We start from the raw sequence: 24,012 nt of genomic DNA, 5'->3' as shown, positions 1-24,012 counted from the left end.
GACACACGGTGGATAGAGGCGTTTATCCTGCCGGAGAACATTTTTTACGGGCACGGAGTGTATTAGGGGTTGAGTGAAGGGGAATAGATGGGAGGTCTGTATTAGGAGGAGTGTGCCTGTTGGTCAGCAGCATATTGTGAGGGTTCGCAGCATGGCCTTGAATGCAGTGTACCCTGATGCAAGTGGCTGTATTGCGGTTCATCTTATGTATCCCTCGCAGATTTCCATCACCTTGTGAACTTTCTTGAGTTGCCTGGATAGCCGCTAAAGAATCGGTGAATACGTCAAGTTGCCTAATTGTAGACAGCTAAAGTGACATCCCGCACTGCGTCATGAATGGCTTGAAGTTCCATTACAAGAGGACTGGCTTCCGTAGATAGATAATGCTGGTGACCACTGATGAAATTATGCGTGTGCTTAGGAATGATGTCCTTCCGCCGTCTGTAGGATGGCAGCATCTGTATAGACTTTGCAGATGTTAGCGCATGGTGCATCGATCCTGCGCACCGGCTTTCTTATAATCTCAGCTGCTCTCCGGAGGTTTGCTTTTGCAGGCATTATTTCACTTTTGCATGCTACAGTGTTCACTAAGCATAATTCCAAGTGCTGCGGTGAAGCTTACTAAAAGTACGCTGACCATTATGGAACACGTATGAGGCTTTTGGGTACTGGTTCTACAATAAGACACACACGCACGCGCACGCACATGCACACAATACACTACATTAACACTACCTGCTACTTCACCACAGTCCTAGCACTTAACACCAACACACTATCTTAACAATAAGGGGCAAGTAGGTAATAATTATTATTTACAACATTATGTTTTTACATTTATTCAGCCTAACGTTTAACATTTAAATCATTTCGACCTCGCTCTACTGGCTTAGCCTCTAAACATTTTTTTTATCGGCATTTTCTAAAAATGTACTTTGGGAAATTTCTCCGATCGATTTATTTTCTTAATTTGCTTAAGCCCGTTCAACCGAAGGATGGTGCGGACTACCTTCACATTATGTTTCTTTGTTTCCCTCTGTATGACACACACACACACACACACACACACACACACACACACACACACACACACACACACACACACACACACACACGCACACACGCACACACACACACACGCACACACACACACACACACACACACACACACACACACACACACACACACACACACACCACACACACACACACGTGTGCTGCGTAGGAGATGACGTCAGCGTCTGAAGGATGGCGTCACAGAAGCTCGAACACGCATATAAGTCTCCGATGCTTCCGTGTTCCTTTAAGAACCATCGCGTAAGCATAACCCGGCACTCTCTGCATACTCGGGAGAGTCCCAACGTCAGCAGACCACAATAAGCCACTTCCGCATTCGCAGTACACGGGCTGCCACATTAAACGACGACGACGACGGCAAAAACAAACAAACACGAAAACAAAAGATAAACGAAAGCTCCCGAAATGTGAGGAAAACAAAAGACAAACGAAAGCTCCCAAAATCTGAGGGGGGCGTGTCTTTGATGCTAACGAAGCTTAGCCAAGGCGCTAAGGAAACACACAGCCGCCCCGGGAGGTAATCGCTGCCGAGAGAATAATCCCGACTTTCTAATGGGCGGGCGACTCTCTTTACACCTTCTATATTCATTTATTCGCTGTGACTGTGCCGCGCCTTACCGCGCCGGCCTGGCGTTTTTTATTTTTATTTTTTTGCTATCTTTCTCCCTCTCTCTCTCACCTAAGCCTTTCGGCCTTCCTCGAAATTCATTTCCCTTATTGGAACGACCAAACTGGTTAATCCGACTACCGAGCGCCAGGCACGCCCGCCAAAAAGGCATTCGAGAACAAACACGCGATAAACTCCCTTCCATCATAAGAGAACCCACGATGAGAACTGGAGGAAGACGAAGAGGAACGGCGCAAAATATGACGAAAAAGGAAGAAAGAAGAAAAAGATGAAGGCATCGGTGCGCGCGTCGGCTGTTTATCGAGACTTGGCAACTCTTCAACTAAGTTCCAACAGCGATGGCCCTGCCCTTTGTGGATCGTATACCTTTCTTATTTTGGTGTTTTTTGTTGCCCTCTTCATCTTCTTCTTCGCGGCTGTCTTTACATTTCCGTCCGTCGATTACGAAGCCTGGCAGGGGAGTCGCAAAGTGAATGCCTCATACGTGTTCATTAAACCGTGCGCAGCGCTGCTGTTCGGGAACGTCCCGAAAGTTTGCTTCTCCTCACGGCAGGTTCTTCCTCTTCTTCGAGGGAGCGAAGCCTCTTTTTTTTCTCTCTTGCGGAGCGGCCCGTAATCTTCGGCGCTCACGCGAACGCTCTTCGTTTTTTTTTTTTGTTCCCACTGGAATGAGATTTACGCGGCCGCAAGAGGAGATGAAGAAAGAAAGAAAGAAAGAAAGAAAGAAAGAAAGAAAGAAAGAAAGAAAGAAAGAAAGAAAGAAAGAAAAGTAAGCACGCCTCCCTCTAGTTTTAGCCTGTGGTACGGCTGCAAACCATGTTTTTGATGGAAATTTTCGGAGCGAAGCGCAGGAATTTTCACTCCGCGCGGAGAGCGACAGCAATTACCCGGGAAGAGTCAACAGCGAGAAGGAGATGAAAAAAAAAAGAAAGAAAAAAAAACTCCGAGGAGGAAAGGTTCCCAAAGTTAGCCGTTCTTTGAGAGAAACGCGAACGACAGGGCGTAGCTTGTGTGGTCACTACCAGTGCGCGAAACGAAAGTGAAGAGTAGTCGCGAGTCGGTAAATTCGAGGAAGTTGAAAACGTTTATCACCGTCGGAAGCGACAGTTGACCTAGGTATGTAGATGTCACACGCTGAGTCCTTTAAAGGGCCCCTGAACCACTCCGAGTTCAAAGACGAGAGAGCGGTTTCTCTATCTCGCCTGCACTACCCTTCCTACAGGTGCAATCTCCTCTCGCCACTTATTTCTTCATAAAACGCGTGGATAATGTCAGCACGAAGCGTTGAGCTTATAAGGATTTCGCTATTTTAGGCTACACCGTGTTATCTGCTTGCGCGGTCGGAAAACGCACAAAGCGAAGTGAAATTAATTGTAGCAAAACAGCCATTTGGGCTAGTTAGTAACGATTCATCTTAAATTAAAAAAAAAAAAGGGGGGGGGGGGCAGTACAAAACAGGGACGAAAGAAGAAAACGACGACACAGGCGCACCTGTGTCGTCCTTCTCTCTTTTATGTCCTTGTTTTATACAGCGCCCTCGCCCTCCCCTCCTTTTTGCATTTAAGATGAAATCAATTGATCGCGCACGATAGTCATGCGAGACGTGGCAGAACGGGCGTGTGACTGCATGACAATGTTGAGTCGGAGACAATTCACGACTGATGTCCCTGGTATATGGACCAATCGAGAGCTGTTTTTTCCTTCATGACGCCACGTGAATAGAGTGCTGGTGTCACGAATCGTACCGAAAAGACGGGAAACGCCGGGAGAGAATTCATCTGCTGCTCCTGTTCAGAGGAAGCAGACAACAAGTATATAAATGTGTAGTCTGTTCAACTATACATTCCGAAAAAGAAATACCTTCGGGGTTTTTTCAAGTACAGAAACCATGTCATGATTATAAAGTACTAGAAGTAGCACCTTTATTTTTTTCTTGCGTGCACATACAAAAAAAAAAGAGAAGTAGGCCGCATAACCCTTGACTCCGCATTAGTTTTAACCATCTAGGGTTCTTTAACGTACACTTAAATATTAGGTACACGGGCTTTTCCGCCCTTTGTCCCAAACGAAATACGGCCGACAAACAGTCAGGAATCGAACCCGCGTCCTCGCGCGCTCGACAGTGCAACACCACAGCCTCTAAGCTAGCCCTGGCGGGTTAGTACTCACTTCTACACGCTCTGACGAAACACCAATCCGGTGGTCGTTAATTCGCAAACTCGTCAGCCTGGGCGCGGAGCAGCGAACCATTAAAACGAAGGAGGGGGGGGGGGGGCGAGAGCATTACAGTAATCCGAATATCTTAGATGGACTGGGAAAATTACGCGAGTTCGTCCTAATAATGGGCTCGCTCTCGAATCCGGGACCCACGATGCACCGACGCTAAACCTGCGGCATCGCTTGCAATGAGCGCTTAGCGCCGCTCACTACAAAGCGAGCGGTACACGCGATAGATTAACGCATGCCGAGCCGCTCATAAGCCGTCACAAACAGAGCGTGGTTTACGAAAACGGGCGTGGGAACGCGAACGCACCTGCAAAAACGGTCGGATTTCGCTCGGGTATGCGTATAAGTATGAAGTATAGTGCACAAAGCCGTGCCCAGCCGCTGTGAAATTAACCCGTCATCGTTATAGTTAATGAGAACTAACAGACAATCAAGGCAAGAAAGTACAGGAGATGTTATTTGCATTAATTATTACATAAATGCGAAGAAATTAAAGAGGACGAAAAGACAACTTGCCGCCAGCAGGGGCCGAACCTGCAACCTTCGAATAACGCGCCCGACGCCCTACCAACTGAGCTACCGCGGAGGTTATCTTCCCGCCAACTTTTACAGGGTATATATGTGCATTTAAACGTAGGAATGTTAGTCAGCGCCACTAGTAGCCATGACGGCGAGTGTGGAACACTTTTTATTGCGATAGCAATTATATGGACAGTCTCGGCTGATTTCTGCCGTCGCCGCCGTCATGCTACGTACATGTATAAGTATGTATATATACATCAATATCCCAAAGAAAAATAAATCAGAAAAATGCTTCCGAAGCGCGGAATCGAACCAGCGACCTCTGAATGCGCAGCGCGGTGCGCTAAGCACTACTCCACAAAGCGCGCATCCCTATGGCAGCTAACGGCGAGCGTTATATACACACCCTTTACCGTTTGCAGTCCTCCGAGACGCAGGCGCTTATAAGCGTTTCTTCATTACCAGCGAGATGGCGCATTACCAGCGAGAGTGTTGCTTGAGTTTTCACTAGACGGCGAAATAAAAAAATCAGGAGCACTTCCCCTATAGGAGCCATTCCCCATATATGGTAAGGGCTCCTGAATGAGGGGCAAGGGAAGCTTGGCGTCCTAGCTGACCTGCTTCTTTGAAAAAAAAATAAAAAATAAAAGGAACTTTCTTTCTTTTTTTTAAACGAGTTTAAATAATAGAAACAAATGAATAAGCAAGTAGAGAAATAAGTATGCGGGAATGAAATGATATATTTCTTTATAATATTAACATGGCAGCCTTCTTTCTTTCTTTCTTTCTTTCTTTCTTTCTTTCTTTCTTTCTTTCTTTCTTTCTTTCTTTCTTTCTAGCGCAATGCTCCCTCCTAACTTTTTCCTTCCTCGATGCCGGGAATTGGATCTTCATTCACGTGATGAGCAGCGCGACGCTTCTGCAGCTACAGGCAACAACGACGGTGCCCCGTGAATCAATGAAATGCAATAAATAAAAGGACAACAGCGAAATGTGGCAAGGTCAAATGACAAGTCACCATCATATAAAATACACTGCCATATCAGAAACGGCTTATTACCCACAAGCCCACGATCGAGTGAGCATCAATTATCGAAAAGCAGCGCATACAGATACTTCCATATTGCTAGCGAACACGCACAAAGGACAACATAGAGTACAATGTAGTCCTTCGTGCGTGTTCGCTAGCAATATGGAAGCATACAATCAATACCAACTAGCCCAGCTTAATGCATTAACGAACATACAGATACGCGCGTGATCGGTGCACCGTCGAGCGCCACATTTCTGTACGCTCGGCGGCGCCTGGATTTTCTCGTACGACGCCGCCACCGAATAGTGCGAGTTACAACAAGGTTCGCTTAGAAAAAGAAACATTAACAGTGATAACCTGAGAAGGCCACAAAGAAATACTGGAAGAACGGAAACACGGACTACAGTCAAGGGCGTTGAAACAGAGAAAATTTACTCTAATCGACAACGCTCGTAATAACACACACACACACACACACACACACACACACACACACACACACACACACACACACACACACACACACACACACACACACACACACACACACACACACACACACACACACACACACACACACACACACACACACACACACACACACACACGCACACACACCGGCACAGCGAAGTTAGAGCAGTTGGGAGCAGACGGATTTTTCTTCATTCTTGAATCAGACGACGCCGAGAAACTTTTTGCGAGAAAAAAGGAGACGAAAACGACAAACAGACGAAATCGAAATTATGTTTGGTCCCGAGGAAGGGCAAGCGCAAAGTTTATCGAAACGGAGCGTGAAATATTAAATCAATGAATCAGTAAATAAATAGATGAAAGAAGGAAGGAAGCAAGCAAGGAAGGTAACATGAACACCGGGAACTTTCATTAGGAAAGTTAATGACGTCTGAAATGGCAGGCTACAAGTACAGTCACTTCCCTATCGGCTATTTGCTTTCTTATTACTAATAGTATGTCTTCGTGAACTGGCAGGGGCAGTAAGTAGGCGCCTGTTGCAGCAATATCACAGGCTGAAGCTGGTGGTTTCCTTCTAAACGAGCGACAAAATAAAATGTTGAACGAAAAACACGACTTCAAAGACTGCTGGAAAGCCGGAGAGTTGAAGCTGTTGATGCGAGTTCAGGCGAGCCGCCTACCCGTATCAGAGACGCAATAAATCGCCCGAGACGGAACTCTGGAGAGAAAAAAAGAAAAAAAATGTACAGAAAAAAGAAAGAAACAGAGAGAGGAAAAGTGAGAGATCAGAACATGGCAATTGTCGCGAGTTTGAGCGCCGACAGAAAAAAAAAACAACAAAACAAGTACGATGGCGACAGGCAGTGGAGCCGGTAATAACGTTCGCGAACGGAGCGAATAGATGGTGTCGAAATGCACACTACAGCGTTGGCTGCTTCCTCTAAGTAACGAAAGAAAAAAAGAAGGACGTAGCTCAAACGCTAAGACTTTGTTGGCGACATGCCGGAAGTGATTGCAGAGCCGAAAGGACTTCACGGCTCCCAAGTTTTTAAGTGCCACCTTATACAGTTGAGCATCGGTAACACTTTGCTGCTGTTTTTCTGATGTCCTTATTATGGCAGGCAGAAAGGCCTGATATGTGCAACTGGAGGTTTCCTAAAGCTGGCTGTGCCGCAGTACAAAAGTGTAATGCGGTGAAGCGAACATACTGTACTGCAGCCAAGCATACAGAGTAAACACAGAGAGAGAGAGAGAGAGAGAGAGAGAGAGAGAGAGAGAGAGAGAGAGAGAGAGAGAGAGAGAGAGAGAAATCAAGGACGCGTGCTAACTAGAGGAGACATTCAAAGAAACGTGCTAACCAGAGGAGACATCTAGTTGGCTACGCTGTACTTGGGAACGGATGAGGAAGTACGAAAGCGGGAAAGAGTTTACGAAGGCGCCACAATGTAGTCATGGCATTCTCATTGTCCGATCCTGCGGCCTATGAACGCTGTGCTAACGTAATGTTGGCGTTAAAAACCATTCCTGGAGTCTTACGTGCCAAAATCACGATCGCGAGGCACGCGGAACTGGGGGACCGCGGATTAACTTCGACCACTTGCGGTTCTTTAACATCTAAGTACCCAGCAGTTGCTGCATTTCGCCTCAATGGAAATACGGCCGCCGTGACCGGGAATGAAACCCGAGTCATCGAGCTTGGAAGCGCGACAGCTTAGCTTCTAAGCTACCACACGGCGGACGGTTCTTCCGAGCCCTATTGCTAACGCGATAAAATAGGTTAAAAAATGTTGTCCTTGCGTAGGTCTTGGTGTAGTTATAAATCCTGCACTTAAAGCACCTCTACTACCGTGAAAACTAAGGAAGCGGGCAGCACGGGCAACCCAGCGATTCCCTTAGCTGATTCCCAACGCCTAGACGATCGCGCGCTTGCCGAGGCGGTGGCGCCCTCTCGTGCGCGGCGCGGGTGTGAACCGCGTGTTTCAGAAGCCTTTTCCACTGATTATAAGGAAATCATTGCGATTAATTCTCGGTTATTTCTGCAGTTTATATTGTTTTAGACATAGCTTATCTTTCACTGGTTTTGAGCATTGTTAGCTTTGTTTTAGACCCGTATTGACCACTACGTGACCGTGTTACATTAGATGACGACAAGCTGGGCTCCTAAAGTGCTACGCACTTAAAAAAACAAGAAAAAAGAAAAAAACCACCGCTCACCGTACATTGCATGGTAGAGGATGTAACCGTGTCTTCACAGTACCTACTTCACAAATACCAACAATGCAGCAGCAGCAGGCTTCGGCGATGGTTGAGACGAACCTCTCTGTCGTGCAGGCGGTGTGAGTGACATACCCGTCATGCATGAAACCAGTACGAGAAACTCACCTGCAAAACAGAGAATAAAATAGTACAAAAATATTAAGGGATTGCCCATTCACCGTATACTATAAGTAGCAACATAATCACCAACAAATATTTACTACAGCTCGCACATTACAACGCAGAGTGAAGAATTAAGTGGCGATAAAGGTGTTATTGGACACGTGACGAAGGAAAGCCCCAGTCGCATTTCGTCGGTCATCAAAGCGTGTGCAAATATTCGCAAAATGATACAAATAATGATGCTCAGAAAGACATGAAATAGAATTCGAACACGTCACTACCATCATAGCTGTAAGTTGTGAAACGAAAAAAAAAAAAGGAAAACATGCGCTTTATTGCAATTAACATTTGAGGGAGGGGGAAAGAAAAGGAAAGGGAAGACATGGAGGTTAACTACGACCACGTATGACCGTTGCAAGCACGATAACGTATTCCACAAAACACTGCTTCGTTTCATACGCAACACCGGCCTTACAGAGCACGTATGATACACAGTGCAAGAATGGCAGACTGGGCGTGTTGGTTCAGCGTATTTGAAGTGTACAACGCGACGACGACAACGCACAAAAGAGTGAGTACACACACACGGCTCTAAGTGTGTGTGTACTCTCCCTTTTGTCCGTTGTCGTAGTCGAGCCTTACACTTCAATTATGATACACATATGTGCACCGCCAACAAACAAACAAGCAGAAAAAACGCGTTGTATTTGACTTGCTATCCTACAGTGGGATAGAACGCAGAAGAATACGGTGTGCGCGCGCTCACAACAACAACAACAACAACAACAACAACAACAACACAACAACAACAACAACAACAACAACAACAACAACAACAACACAACAACAACAACAACAACTCGCATTGGTGGCCCAGCCGAGGAATGCTTACGCATGAAAAAAAAGAAAAAAAAAAGAGAAGGGAGATACGTAGGCAGTGCAGCAAAAAAAAAAAACGATGGCGATCGAGAAGCAGGTGCAAGGGAGCTACAACAACGATGGCGAAGGGAATGCGCTACCATTGTATGGGACCGTGTCACGGCACGAAGTAATAGTAATGCCTGAAGTGTCTATTTTATTTATTTATTCTTGATCAGAGAAAAGCGTCGTTAAGGGGCGACGAATCTCTCAGATTCTCTCGCGAGAAAATTGGCGAATTTGTCGAAACGACTGTACTGTAAGAGCAATCTTCATTTTTTTTTTTTTTTTTTGCGCCAGTGTGAACGAAATTGCTGCCTCGAAGAGGCAAGGAAGGCATCTTTATTCTGTTTTCTTCGTAATGTATGAAGATGGCAAATAAGGATATACGTTTCTATGTTTTTATTTAAAGGTTTTTTTCACGGCATCTTGTACCGTTGTTTGTTCATGCTTCGCGTTTCGTTTTATATTAATATATTTTTCTTTCCTCTACGCGAATTACAAATATGTGCATCGCTACTAAACATTATAGCTGCTCATGCGCGCGTTGAAAAAAAATACATATAAGCAAATTGAATCGAATGAGTGGATGGGATTTACGAAATGAGTGTTGGGTACAACACGGAGTACGGAGCCGCAGCTGCAGTTATCGTCGATCCTGGCGCACAGGCTCGAACGATCGAAACAACTACGTTGTAGGTTCACGCAAAAAAAAAGAAAAATTGAAATAAGAAAACGAAGAAAAAAAAAGCTGTTCAATTCCGCAATTATATCCACTTCCTCATCCCAAACACAGCCATCCCCAATTTTTTTTCTTTTTTTTCTTTCGTTTCGAATTGCAAACAACGTTTGTGATGAAGAAGCTCCGCGGGTTAAAAGGCCTTCTTTAATAAACGAACAAACAAGTAGAATGAAAAAAAGGTTACATTCTTCGGAGGAAACGCGCAGTGGTGGGAATATCATTACTGATTTGCCGAAGAAAAACAGCGCACAAAAAGAAAACATAGACAAGAAAAAGAGAGAAGACACACTTTTTCATCACAAAATGAATACACACCGACTAGCCCAACTTGGCATTTTGTTACAATATCATTACTCTCAAGAGGCAAGCCCGTTGGTATTTTGCGTTAGCGAGATCAGATCGTGTTTGCGCGACGTATACTGTATGCATTTACGGGAATGGCATTTGCACAAATGTGGAGGGCGCACCGAGAAGTGCTTTACTCTGGAGTATGCATATTGGTTTATGAGTAAATTAAAGAGAAAAAATGACGGGGAGAATATCGATTCATCTGATCTTGAAGTTGAAACTCCGGCGGGACATGTTCTTATAACGAACACAGCCGTTCATGTTGTTACCCATCGAAGATGGGATTTTATATACCCTGGTGAGGAATTGACGAAGTAATACGCGGGTTATTCCGTGTTATTCTGGGTTATTCCGTGTTCTTCCATGTACCCATACAATCCTTTAGGTGTTCTTAATATCCTTTAAGCTAAAGTAACTAAAAACCAGTACGCATCTCTCAAATGTGGTGATAAAGGAATCAAAAGCTACAACAAAGAACACTTCGACACAGATCCCAGCATGTGATAAACACCGGGAGGGGCCGCACGTTTCCGCTTCGCTGCTTAGCCGTCTGTGCGGAGTGCTCGGTCGGTGATTTTTTTTTTTCAGTTCTTCGACGGTATTTAGCAAGCCATCATGTATTGAACACAAGCACAGTGCTAAATATATAGCGTTCGCAACGCATGATGAAATACAGTACTGAAATCCGGTGTGAAATATTCATCGTGCCCGCGTAACAGAAAGTGTGCGGAATCAGCCGAGGAAGTCATTCGTCCTTGAAAATTCGAAGAACGAGCTCTAGAACGCTGCCTACCATTAAAAAAAAGGGACAACTTTCCTGGAACAAACCAATGAGTAATTCATTATTGATAACTTGCAACTTAAGCGTAAGTATTATTTGACTACAGCAGTGCAGAAATTTCAAACCTCTGCAGATATTGGAACAATCCACACATTTCTTAGCCAGTGTACCGCATTCGGTACGAGCCAACTTAACTGCGAAGAAGAAGAAGAAGAAGAAAACATACGCGAAAGATCGATAGCATGCGTCTGGGAACGCTCTAGAGCGTGGCACACGCAACTGGAATGCGAGGAAACGGACGAAAAGTAAGAAAGACAGATAGAACCGTGTCTGCGCGCGGATATTGGAAGTACGCGCGACCAGAGGAAAACAGCGGTGAACCGGAAACGAGAACCCAGGCATCCGGAAACAACGTCACAGTAACTTCGGCGGAGGAGCGCACCGCCGTCGCTGTCCCCTTTCGGTCGGTTTGGTGTGCGCCGTGTTCAGATTTCCTCCCCCAGCTAAACCTGCAGTGCGCATCGATAATTCGGTGCAGAAACGTATAGGGACGCCGCGTGCAGCGTTTCAAGAGTCGCACGGTCCCTTAGGTATTATTTGCTTGAGAACTCTCGCAGGCGAAAGCCATTTTTAAAGCGTTAGAGTTAAAGAGCTCCTTTTGCACAAATTCCGGTGTCGGTGTCGGCGGCGGCGTTGTTGGTTGTGAGCGAAAAATCAACGTTGTGCGGTGGCGAAAACTTCAGGTAGACGCAAATAAAGAAATAATAAAACAATCTTCGGTTCGAGTGGGACCGGGGATTCGAACCTGCGACCCCTCGCTCCGTAGCGCGATGCGTTTAGACGCTCGGCCACCCCGCATACTAACAGCGAGCTATTTGTACACGCCATTTACCGTTAGTGGTACGCACGGCTCGGAGGTGCTTCAGCGTGGCAGTGGCTTCACTATCACCCGCGAGATGGCGCAAAGGGCCCACGCGCGCGCTTTAAAAGGCATCGTCTCGCCGTGTTTTGTCGCGCCACATGAATGAATATAGGAGCCGGAGGGCGTCCGCACTTTGGCTTTCCTTGCGGCACGGTTTAGGTGTCAACCGACAAGCGAAGCCCGGCTAGCGATTGGGAAGGCGATACGAACACGGCCTGATATACGCTATCGCGTTCGACTCTTGAAAGCGAAGCTCAAGCGTCCTCCAAGTTTTTCTTCTTACTCGACTGAGACGATGCAATGTGATGACGATATCACGTGACGTCACTTTTCTGCACTACAGATTGTCCCCCCTTCCCTTTAACTAGCGAAACGTTTTTTCTTTAATTGTGAACGAAAACCGGGTCTGAAACCCCAGTTTACACTCCACAGATAGATGCGCAGTAAAAAACAAAGTACTCTCATACCACGTGATGAGGGATCGCAAGCCAAAAAAGACACAACGACGAAACGTAGGTGGCGACACCGTAGGGAATTCAGCGCACTACGTCATCATGATGTCAAGATAACTCAAGGCGTCTACTGGAACGTAGTTATGCTTTTATCGGCACAGATGCAATACACTTAAGTTCAAAAAGGGCAAAAGGTTGAGATTAACACGTTCGAACAGCTTTCGCTAGGCCTAATCAGGGACCGAATACGAAACTATACACTGAAATCCGTGACTTCACGTTGACACGCCTACATTGGGGCATTATACACGAAGAACACTTCAATATTATATTTTTACTTCATCTAGTAATCGATATATTGCACCGAAATTAGCGCAAATAATGTTTGTAAAGCACTGCTTATTAGTTTACACTGACTTAGCGCTTATCTTCGTTTCAAGTATGTACAGATAAGAACGCAGGCTTACGAAACTGCGCCACAGGTCTATCGCATTGAGAAGGCGGCATGTCGCGAGAATATATCGCGGGTTCCACCGCAATGCAGCGAATAAGCGAGTTCGGTCGGCCGCAGTGCGATCGGATAGGTACATTAATTCGGTTGACTGACATTGCGAAGCCACCGTTCTTTCTCTTTGATTTTTCTGACATCGACGGTTTGTTTTTATTGCTTTTTCCTCTCTCTTAACGATTGGTTCAGGATGGTTTAGCTCTACGATACCACGCGAGCGGAATCGTTACACGAGAGTTTACGCAAATGGTGCGGAAGGTAAGCGAAATGTAGTTATAGCTAGGGTACGGAATTGGTTAGATAGTGTTACTGTTCGCCAAGTGCCGAGACGTGCCATTACTTTTAAAAGCGGAAGTGTTTACGTTCGGAGAAAGTCCGTTAGGCACGAATATAAACTATCATCATCATCACTAGGACAGGACGCGCTCACTTCATCCTCTTCTTGATCTCCTCCTTCGCTCACAGAACACGTGCGCCCATTTGTCCGGCGTGGGATGCAACAACTCGGATGGACGAGAAACGGAGTACAGATAGTGTGATAGAATGGGAAGAAAGACAAAAAAAAAGAGATCAAGACAGAAAAAGACGGAGTATCAAAGAGAGAGATAGTGAAAGATACACACACACACGCGCACACACACACATACACATACACATAAATACATACATACATACATACATACATACATACATACATACATACATACATACATACATACACGCACGAGATGGAGAGAAAGAAAGAGACCTACGCACTCACTGAGGTGTATCGCACGCACGTAAACAAACACGCGTACAAGCGGAAAAAAGAAGTATACATAGGCTCATACGAACATGTACACTGAGACACTCCCACACACATATACAAACACGTAGATTCTCATAAACAGACAACATATAAGGCAAGCGCAGAAAAAACAAATGGGAGGAGATATGGCATGGAAGACGATAATGTGGATACTTGCAGCACGGATGGTTTCCTCCGCATACTCTCGTGTAATGGGGCAAAGCGACTCCTCACGAGGCGGGCAGGGTACGAGACAAGATGGAAGAAAACACGGGTTCTTGCCTCGCTCAGACATAATTCAAAAGGTGCAGCGCGCAGGAGGCGGGCAAGGATGAGAGACATATATAAGGAGAGATGACGACGGCGATGCAGCAAGCGTCATCGAGCAACGCAGTGGGCGGCCTCTGCAGCCTCCGACGGTGCCACTTTCGAAAAGTGAGCACGAGGCGCAAGCAGTGCGGAGCATAAATCTCAAACGATATTGCACTCTCGTCTCGCATGCATGAGCTGCGATGGCGCACTGAAGCCTTAACGTACCCACTAGTCTTAATGTTTATCTCTTTTTTTTTTTCGTTTAATATTTTTTTCCCACTGCGCATTTGGAGACTTATTTCTTGGTTTACGAGTTCGTTTTCGGTTGCTCGCGTACACGGGGAATGTAACACGAAGACGAAAGCCATCTACTTCTTCTACTCAGTAGATGTATCCATATGGAAAAATCTTAAACTCTAAGAACCTCTGTGGGAGAATAGTAACATGTTCGGATGGGAAATTGGGCAGGTTGGATTACGTTCATGGTTAACAGCGCGAAAGGACACAGACGAAAGAGGAGACCGGACGGAACGAGAGCTGTTAGCCATGAATAGTAATGTTTTCACCTTATCCCAAATTTCGTAAAGTTTCGTTTCGTCAAATGAAAATTGGAATTCATGAAGGCGTGCTATAACGAAACACGCAAGAAAACAGGAAAAGTAAGAAGTGGGGTTTCAAGTAGAAGAGCAGTAACTAACTCTTCTTTACTAACGAGCGCGGAGAAATTGCAACTAAAAGACGGAAGAACCGTCACGTTGTCAGGTTTAGCCTACTCCAGTGATGCTACCGAGGACTTCTGATTTGGAGCAATTTTTGGAGCAGCAAAATTTCCGTTTTGGAGCACTTTGGAGCAGCAAAATTTTCATCTTGGAGCACTTTGGAGCAGATAATTTTGCATCTGGGAGCACTCTGGAGCAGCAAATTTTACATCCTGGAGTGCACTACAGAAGCATATTGCAATAACATTCAAGCACCGGAATATTACTATGGGGCTCTTATGAAGGCTAAAAATATTTCGATTCATTGCAAATCTCATGGAAAAAATCATCTCAGGAGAACTCCATATTTGAATCGCTAATGAAAAAATAAGGGCTCATGCAGTTGAGTGTTCTAAATTAACCTCTCCGGCAATTATTTTCGACGCTAGCAAATAAACAGAATACCAGATCAATAAAATTGCAGTTTATGAAATAACACTCTAAATACATCTATGTGGTTATCAGCAGACATTGTAGACAAACGCCGTGATGTACAGCAGTGCCTCAATGCCAAAGAGCCACACTGTCCCTAATGCATTCCCCTAAGAAAACTCCAAGGCTAAAGCCAAATTCTTTTTCTTCTCGATCGACGGGTTGATCCTCCCACTCCTTCTCTGCAAGCTATCTGCACCTCACCTGGTTTTGCGCTAGCTCCATGATCGGCGCACCGATTACGGAAGCAGTGCAAAGCGACGAAGTCGTGATGGCGTCATCACGTGACATCACGATATATGACGCCATGATGACGTCACAAGTTTTGACGATCTATGACGTGATGATGACGCCATCACATGATTATTTTTTGCATCAATCGATTGACGCCGCCGACGGTCAATTTTCGTGTTTGATAAAGCATCTGATGCTTTCGCATTAATATTGCGTATAGAACGTTAACAACCTGGCCTTACATACCAAACTGTCCTCCACCATGTCACCTCCTTGCCATGCGCGAAACAGCTTCGCTTATAATCCACTTCACAGAGTGAAATGGCTCCTCGACTTTTTCCAATGTTTATTGTGATAACAATTATATAGGACGCTCTCCGCGGATTTTTGCCGTCGCCATTGCCGTAATTTTCTGTATAAAGACCAAATTAATAACATCACCACGCGCATTCTAGCCGCGGGTAAAAGCTCGCGAGCGCTGGCGACGAACGCGGCTGAAGCGGAGATTAAGCTAGCCGGCCGTCTGTCTCCGTCGCACGGACAGCGCATGAGATAACATCTTCCCGCGTGCGGGCCTGCCATCGATTGCACATCAAACAGAGAGGAAACGCCCCGCCCGTCTTTCGTAAGGAGCATGAAAGGACGCCAGGGGAGAGGGGAGGGGGGGGGAGGGTACCACATCGTTCGAAGGGCGCAGTCGCTTGCGCACGCGCCATCTCGAGGCATCAGGATACGGCTCGTAAACTTTGCTGCGCTCTCAACGCTTACTTCGTGTTTAGAGAACTCAGAGCAAGAAAACGCTTGGGTTCCTGGAGCGGCCATATTCCCTTAAACCAGTGTTTCGTTGAGTTACGCGAGATCGAATGCAAAAGAGTTAGCTGCTAGCCTTACTTCGTTTAACAGTACAATTTGTTAGTATCGCATTCACTTCCTTCGCCCTTAAGCGAAACAGTTTTTTTACCCGTCAGCTATTGACGCCCGAAAGCGAGGCGCGGACGTGTAACATGGGGTAGCCGCTTCACTGTGGGCCGTCAGCGACGGGCCCGCTGCTGACAGCTGCGTACTTGCGGCTGCTCCGACCAGGATATATGCTTTTATTAATGAGATGACATTTTTAAAAAGCAAGCAAAAAATTCGAATTGGAACCCTAGCACGTGAGCTCGAAAGGGCAGGGCCATTTAGGGGGTATTTACCGCAGAGTGATTTAACTCCGACGTGCTGGTATAAGAAATTTACGAAAAAGCTCTTCCGAATGAAGATCCATGGATAAAGTATATCTAAAGAAAAGTGTGAACGCGTTTCCACCGTTCGCGTGCTCTTCCATAAACGCGAAGCAAGGAAAATTCGATATTGCTATCCCAGATTTCATTCCGCGATGTCCGGAAACAGAAGTGAGACATTTTAGCAGCACACATGTAGTAGTTATTACTAAACATTGCTTTCCTTACGTGCCGTGCGACGCTTGAAACGAGCTATCAGCAGCGTTTCTAGAACAGACGACGTCCGCCAATGAATCGCCGTCGCACTTTCTCGCTACCGAGAGGCCTAGACGTCACGAACCTCTGCGATGAGCGCGTTTTGCTGTCGAGCCGACTTGCAGAACAGAAGCTGCGTCGGCACCGTGCATGGCATCGTGGCTTATTCGGGACCCACGCGCGAGCGCTATTTATTCAGCGTGTAGCGAAGCGTTGCCATTCGCATTCGCCAACGATACTTTTGGCGAGGGATGTACCGCTACGTGCAGAAGTTCGTTCGCTCCTGCATCGATTGTCAGCGACGCAAAACATCAACGCACCTGTCGCCGGCAGGTCTGCAGCCTCTGCCTTGACCTGACCGGCCGTTCGGGCGCGTTGGCATAGACTTGTATGGACCACTTCCTCTAACGTCGGCTGGTAACCGCTGGGCCATCGTCGCTGTTGACCACCTTACGCGATACGCCGAAACTGCCGCCCTTCCAGCGGCTACAGCGCGCGATGTTGCTTCCTTCCTGCTGCACCGATTCATGCTGCGCCACGGTCCACCCCAGGAGCTGCTCAGCGATCGAGGTCGTGTCTTCTTGTCGGAAGTCGTCGAAGCCATCCTGAAAGAGTGCAACGTTGTTCACCGGAAAACTACTGCTTACCACCCGCAGACGAATGGCCTCACCGAACGCTTTAACCGCACGCTCGGCGACATGCTCTCGATGTACGTCGCCGCCGATCACACCAATTGAGATGCCATTCTGCCTTTCGTCACCTACGCCTATAATACCGCCCCTCAGAGCACTACTGGTTTCTGCCCCTTTTTCTTATTGTACGGCAGACATCCGTCGCACACAATCGACACAATCCTTCCATACAAGCCGGATCCGTCTGAGTGTGCGCCTATTTCTGTCACAGCCAGACTTGCTGAGGAGTGTCGGGAGCTTGCCAAGACGTTTACTACGCATGACCAAGAGCGGCAAAAGAGCATTCGCGGTGACACCACCACTTCTGCGCCCACGTTCCGCCGTGGAGCACTTAGTCCCTACCACTGCATCTGGCCTCTCTTCCAAACTGCTGCCCAAGTACGACGGCCCCTACCGTGTCGTCGAACGCACATCCCCGGTCAACTACCTGATCGAGCCCGTTGAACCATCTTCGGACATGCGCCGTCGAGGGTGCGACATTGTCAACGTGGAGCGCCTGAAACCCTACCATGACCCGCTCATAGTGACAAGCAGTTAGGTAGCCAGGCGGCTCCCTTTTTCGTACCCGGGGTAATTGTAGCGAAGCGTTGGAAGTCTGTAATGGGTCGCCCTCTCGAGCGCTTTCTAGTGGGCCGTCCCCTTCGGCTCTTCTCTGACAGCACGCTCCTCGCGCTCAGAGTCCGCGCTCTGTCTTGACTGTCGCCGTTGTGCTTCGTCGACTAGTGCCGTCAATAAACGCCTTTATAAGCGGAATAATTCTTCGTCCATGGTTGTGACTTTGGCAACCCCAAGATCAAGCTGCACATGTTCTGACGCGCCGGCCGTGCGATTGCCGGTGATAGACGCCCCCAAACCCGAGACATTGGCGCAGTTTGGCGCAATTTTCGTCGATATTATCAGGATGGCGCAGTAAATACAATTTGGCGCACTTTGGCGCAGTTGGCGCAAGAGTGGAATCACTGCTACTCGGATCCATGGTTATCAACATAGGCTCGTAAATGGAGCCTTTTAATTGTCAAGAAGGCAAATAATGGGGTATTAGTAAAATTACGCTGCGACAAAAGTGCGTTCAAAACTCCCGGGAATTAGTACGGCAATTTGCGACCGCTACATTACCTCGACCTAGGAATGAGTTAGTTGCGGATAATGGCGCCACCTCTGTCTAGTCAGCGGTCAGTTCAGGAGACACATCTCAACCTCAACTCGATTTGACCTCTGACACAGGCCAACTGCAGGCAATGCTGCACCCTGCCTTTGCGGTTCCCTTTCTCCACCGGGGATCCACCGGGAGATCCGGGACGTCCCTGAGAGCGGGGCGTGCACAATTACGTCGAAAGCTGTAAAGGCCACCACTCCGACCCCGAAGGATCGAGCGCTTCCGCGGGTAGAACTTTTACCAACCTGTGTGGTAGCTGTGACAACACAGCTCCTGCCGGGCCGCGGGTTCGAATGAACCTTATCGAGGAATAGCACTGATTCTCGTCAGCGGTCGAACCCACAACCTCCCTGCTCGGCAATGGGAGATCTCGGAAAAAGCGCTTGTTACGCTTGATCCAAGCCACTCGGTCACCGAACAGGTGACGACACCGGAGCGTGGAGACCCTTATGAATGGTGCGGTCAGTGTGTGGCCTAACTTGACTCTGGATTTCAACGCAGCGTGAAAACGCGTGAAAATTACGCGGCTTTAAGTACAGAGGACTGAAGCGAAACAAAATGTGCTCTGCCCTCAATCACGCCGAGTCGACATCGCTTGCTTTCTGTCGCTGCATTCCCTGTCGCCGAACGCTAGAAACAGGTCCACTTTTGTGAAATTAAAAAAAAAAAAGCCAGCTCAGTTGATGCGAAGCAAGATATTAGATCTGGTATGGGGAATCGAACCCGCAACCAATGTCTTACAGGGGTCACCTGTGCTTTCCGGTGGTTATCTACCGTCGGCGCTAACAGTCGGCGCCACCCTTCCAAAATATGCGTGTGCTTCTTATGCGTACACGCAAGCAAAACGCGAAGCATGCTTTAAGGATAAGTCGAAGACCGCTGGTAGCCTTTGGTCGACTCGGAACAAACTGCCGCCACATTAAAAAAAACCTGAAGATGAATCAATCAATCAATCAATCAATCAATCAATCAATCAATCAATCAATCAATCAATCAATCAATCAATCAATCAATCAATCAATCAATCAATCAATCAATCGCCACAGTTTATCTCTAAAGGAAAATTTAGATATTGTTGAGGGGTCTTGAGTATGTTGGTACGTAGCACGCTGAATAGCTTGAGTGGGTCACCACAGACCGTTATATTGGGAGCATACGGCGTTCACGGTACAGATATGCAGATCGGGTCGTAATTAAAGATCTGGTTGTTTCTTATAATAATAAAGACCGGTCACCTTGCTAATACCAATCGCTCACTAACACACTCTCTCACACGAAGCCCTGAGCTGGTGGTGGTAGCAACTTTATTCAGAAATCCGGCAAATTCGTGGCCTGGGCCTAGGCCGCCCCCGAGGAGGACCGGAGACCCTGTCTCCTCGCCGCCTCACGGGCTTGCTGGATGGCCCACAATTGATCTTGCAGGTTTGAGCTGCGCAGCGCGGCCGTGCACCGCGCTGCAGCTTCATCTGGGGAGACTGAATTTTCTTCGCTTATAACCGCACATTCCCAGAGAATGTGCCTAAGAGATGTGCGTGAGTCCAGCCGCAAAATTTGCAGTTATCGTCTGAATAGACGTCTGGGTATATCCTCCTGAGGTGAATGGGGTTGGGGAAGGTCTGGGTTAAGCTAACGAGATATGTTACAGGCGCGGCCATTGACGGGGAGAACGTAGCAGAAGTTCTCATTAGCTGCACCTGCCGGCAATTTTGGACAACAAAACGTGTTTCACGGCAGAATGAATGGCTTTTAAGAGCATAACTTCGGTGCAGCAATGTTGCTTGGTCTATGAGGCAGACTGAAAGAATATGCTAGTTATATGTGTCTGCGTGTGTGTTTGAGAGAGAGAGATGAGAGAGAGAGAGAGAGAGATGATAGAGAGAGAGAGAGAGAGAGGACGAACACAGAGTGATGGCAGACACGCACACTAAAAAGGCGAATGTCCGCGACCGCAGTCGTCCGACGCTAATGAGGTTACGGTGTTATCTGCGGGAACAGCGTTGGAGAAAAGAGTGGGAAGGGGTAAAACCAGGAAGCGCACGTGTCGACAGTAATGCGCCAGTGGCTACATCAACGCGAAACGCAAGTGTCGCATTAGCCCAGCACGTTCCGGTCAGCTGCGGTCGCAAAAGGTCAATAACTTCGTTGTCTCCTAACTGTTTCCAAAAGGTCAATAACTCTTTCCTAAATGTTTCCTTCCTGCATGCCGGGAATCGGACCTTTATCCAAGTGCTTAGCACCGCAACACTTCAGTTGCTACGGGCAACAACGACGGTCATGCGCTCATACCCGGGCATCAATGAAGCGCAGCAACGTGAAATGAAGTCACCCCGATAAAAGATCAGATTGCCATATCAGAAACGACTGATCGCAGATAAGCCCACGATCGTGAGAGAATCAATTATCGGAAAACGGCGTGTACAAATACGGATATTACCCCCCGCACCTTCGAGGGCTGCGTTTCTGTACGCTCGCCGGCGTCGGGCTCTCTGAACTACACCGCCACCGAAATCTAGCAAGCTAGCAAGCTTCGCTCGGAAACAAAACAAAACAAAAATGTGCCATTAGACGTAGCCGCGAACAGAAAAGCAACTTTCTATAGTTTTCCGCGATGCCGTAGTGCGCAGTCATACGTGGCTATAAGTTCTTGCCACAGTAAGAAAACTTCACTATGGAAAGTTCGAACTTTTATCCATGGTGATCATACTCTAGCGTTAGGAAACCATAATGGCTAAGGCTGCGGGCGCGTGCCTTTACAAGTTTTCTAAACTCAAAATTACCGAGGCGAGCGAGCACCATCACATGACGTCCCGAACTCACCAGCGGTTTTTTTTTTTCTACAGTTCTCCGTCATTCAGCCAACCTCTCCAGCAAAAGTGATAGCCGCTACAGCTGTTCACATCACGTTGGCTTATTCGTGCACTTAAACTACCAGCATAATCGCAATAAAAAGTACGACATAGTTTTTCTTTCTTCTAAACGAACTAACTTCCAGACAAAAGAAAACGACGCGCACCGCTTTTCACCTTGCGTCTATCTATTTGCGTAGTGAAATCATAATTTTTTTTTTTTAAAACGGGACAAGGCGTCATCATTCCACAGGCAGCTAAGCAAGCAAGGCAAGCATACAATCCAAGCAAACGCAACACTAGCAAGAAAAACAGATACATTTCTTGGAAAAGAACGCAAATACAAGAGTGTAGGGAATAAGGCGAGATAAAAGCACACTCTAAACGCGCGCTAGGCGCTAATAGCTGAGTGTCCTTCGCCATTCGACCAAAGCGAACCGTTCATGCCTTTCAGGGAGCGTCTGCCCACACAGTTTTTCTCGTCTCCACTCCCCTGACTCCCCCCCCCCCCTCCCTGCTCTCCTGAACGCCTCATTCGCTTCTTCCCTAGCGAGCGTTCTTTCGCAAGTAGCCATTGCGTGCAGCCGCGACGCTAAGCACTTTTTCCTTTACTTTTTACTTCATCCTGGGTCGCTGTCTGTGGCCTCGCTGCTTTTCTATTCCAGCAGCAACACGCCGCCTTCTTGCTTAGGGCTCCTTTTATTAAGGCGGATGCTTTAGATACCTCCTCATCGAACGCGAAAAGTGACCGTCGACGGCGTCTATACGTGTGACGCAAAAATCGTAATCACGTGATGACATCACCATATGATGTCAGAGGCCACCAAAATTACGACGTCACTATGACGTCACGCAACGTGACGTCAGACGATTACGTCGCCACACGACATGGCCACTTGGTCAAAGGTGGGCCCCGATCCCGGAGGCACTGCAATAACACGTGGGGTGCAGATAGATTCCAATGCCTCTGATCTCGGAGGCAGTGCAAAACCACTTTGGGTGCAGAAAGCTTTCGAAAAGAGAGGGGGGGGGGGGATGATCAATACAATCGACTGAGGAGAAAGAGAACAAGATGGCTTTCGCGTTCGAGTCGTCTTAGGCAAATGCGTAAGGGACCGTGTCATTTTTTTCCTCACTGTTTCTTTCTGTCAGCACACGATTCGGCATGTTTGTGGCTGATATAAGCATGGAACTTGTCAGTGTCAATCCTTGAAGTTATGCTGGAGTAAGCTAAACACAGTTCGCTAAATGTTGTTGGCTGGAGCTTCGGAAAGAGCATACAACAGGTCAGCATAAAAAAATGTTCTCCAGAGTTAAAATTGGGGAAAAGCATACATGTCACACGAGTTAAAATTGGGGAAAGAAACTGGACTGATGTAGATGCATGTAATGTGATAGAATAATATCCGGGATTCTACGTCCCAAAACCACGATAATGCTCAGTGAGAGACGCCGTAGTCAAGGGCTCCGGAAATTTCGACCCGCTGGTGTTCTTTAACGTGCGCTGACATTGCACAGTGTACGGCCCTCTAACATTTCGTCTCCATCGACATGGGACCGGCGCGACCGAGATCAAAACATCGACCTTCGGGTCAGCAGCCGAGCACTGTAACCACTGTTCCACTGGGGCGGACAAAGCTGGACGTAAAAGCTATCATGTTAAGCAATAATCAGTCCGCGATATGCGCAACGTCGTTCAATTTTGAGTAAAACGTACAACGCTTGCAGAGCCTATCGTATTTACATGCACAACACCAGCGCTGGTTGATGTTGGTTAACGCACCTCCACGAAGTGAATGATGACGAGTGGGCGAAGCTAGGTCCTAAGGTCCATAATGTCTTACGTTGAATCGCCGACTAGTATAAAGGGTTTGTGCTTGTAGGTGTTTACATTGTTCTGTCACAACTATGATTCACATTAGTCTATTGTTAAACCTTTTTTACGACATTTTACACGGTGCTGTGCCGTGAGCACGGACAACACCACACGCCGGACAGGCCTAGACCCTAAGGTGCTTCGCGCCTAAAATGTGCTAGCACATATTTACTACTACGCCTCTGCTACAACTCCATCAGAAGTTTCGAACATTACGAAAGCTTTCTTCAATCAAGAGTACGCGTGATGTGTCCATAAGTGTTCTTTTCTTCTTTTTTTGCATATTTTACATTAACTATCGAGAGTGTTCATTCATTGCCTAGGACAGCAATTACAAGGCCTGCATCTTATTATTTTTTCACATATCTTTTTGCCTACGTTCTTCTAGGGCCCTCTTCTCCCCTCCTCCGCTCTCCCTGCAAAATAGCAAGTAGGCG

At 47.1% G+C, this 24,012-nt stretch overlaps 1 protein-coding gene across 2 annotated transcripts in view; it reads right to left on the bottom strand.

Moving 5' to 3' along the window:
- LOC119371680 (E3 ubiquitin-protein ligase MIB1) overlaps window positions 1–24,012 on the bottom strand; it is a 526,638-nt gene that overhangs the window by 90,552 nt on the left and 412,074 nt on the right. The gene's annotated exons all lie outside the window — the stretch shown is intronic.

This window comes from Rhipicephalus sanguineus, chromosome 10 (assembly GCF_013339695.2).
Source record: "Rhipicephalus sanguineus isolate Rsan-2018 chromosome 10, BIME_Rsan_1.4, whole genome shotgun sequence".
Taxonomy (NCBI): domain Eukaryota; kingdom Metazoa; phylum Arthropoda; class Arachnida; order Ixodida; family Ixodidae; genus Rhipicephalus; species Rhipicephalus sanguineus.
The sequence above is the reverse complement of the archived record's forward strand: the minus strand, read 5'-3'. Positions and strand labels throughout refer to the sequence as shown.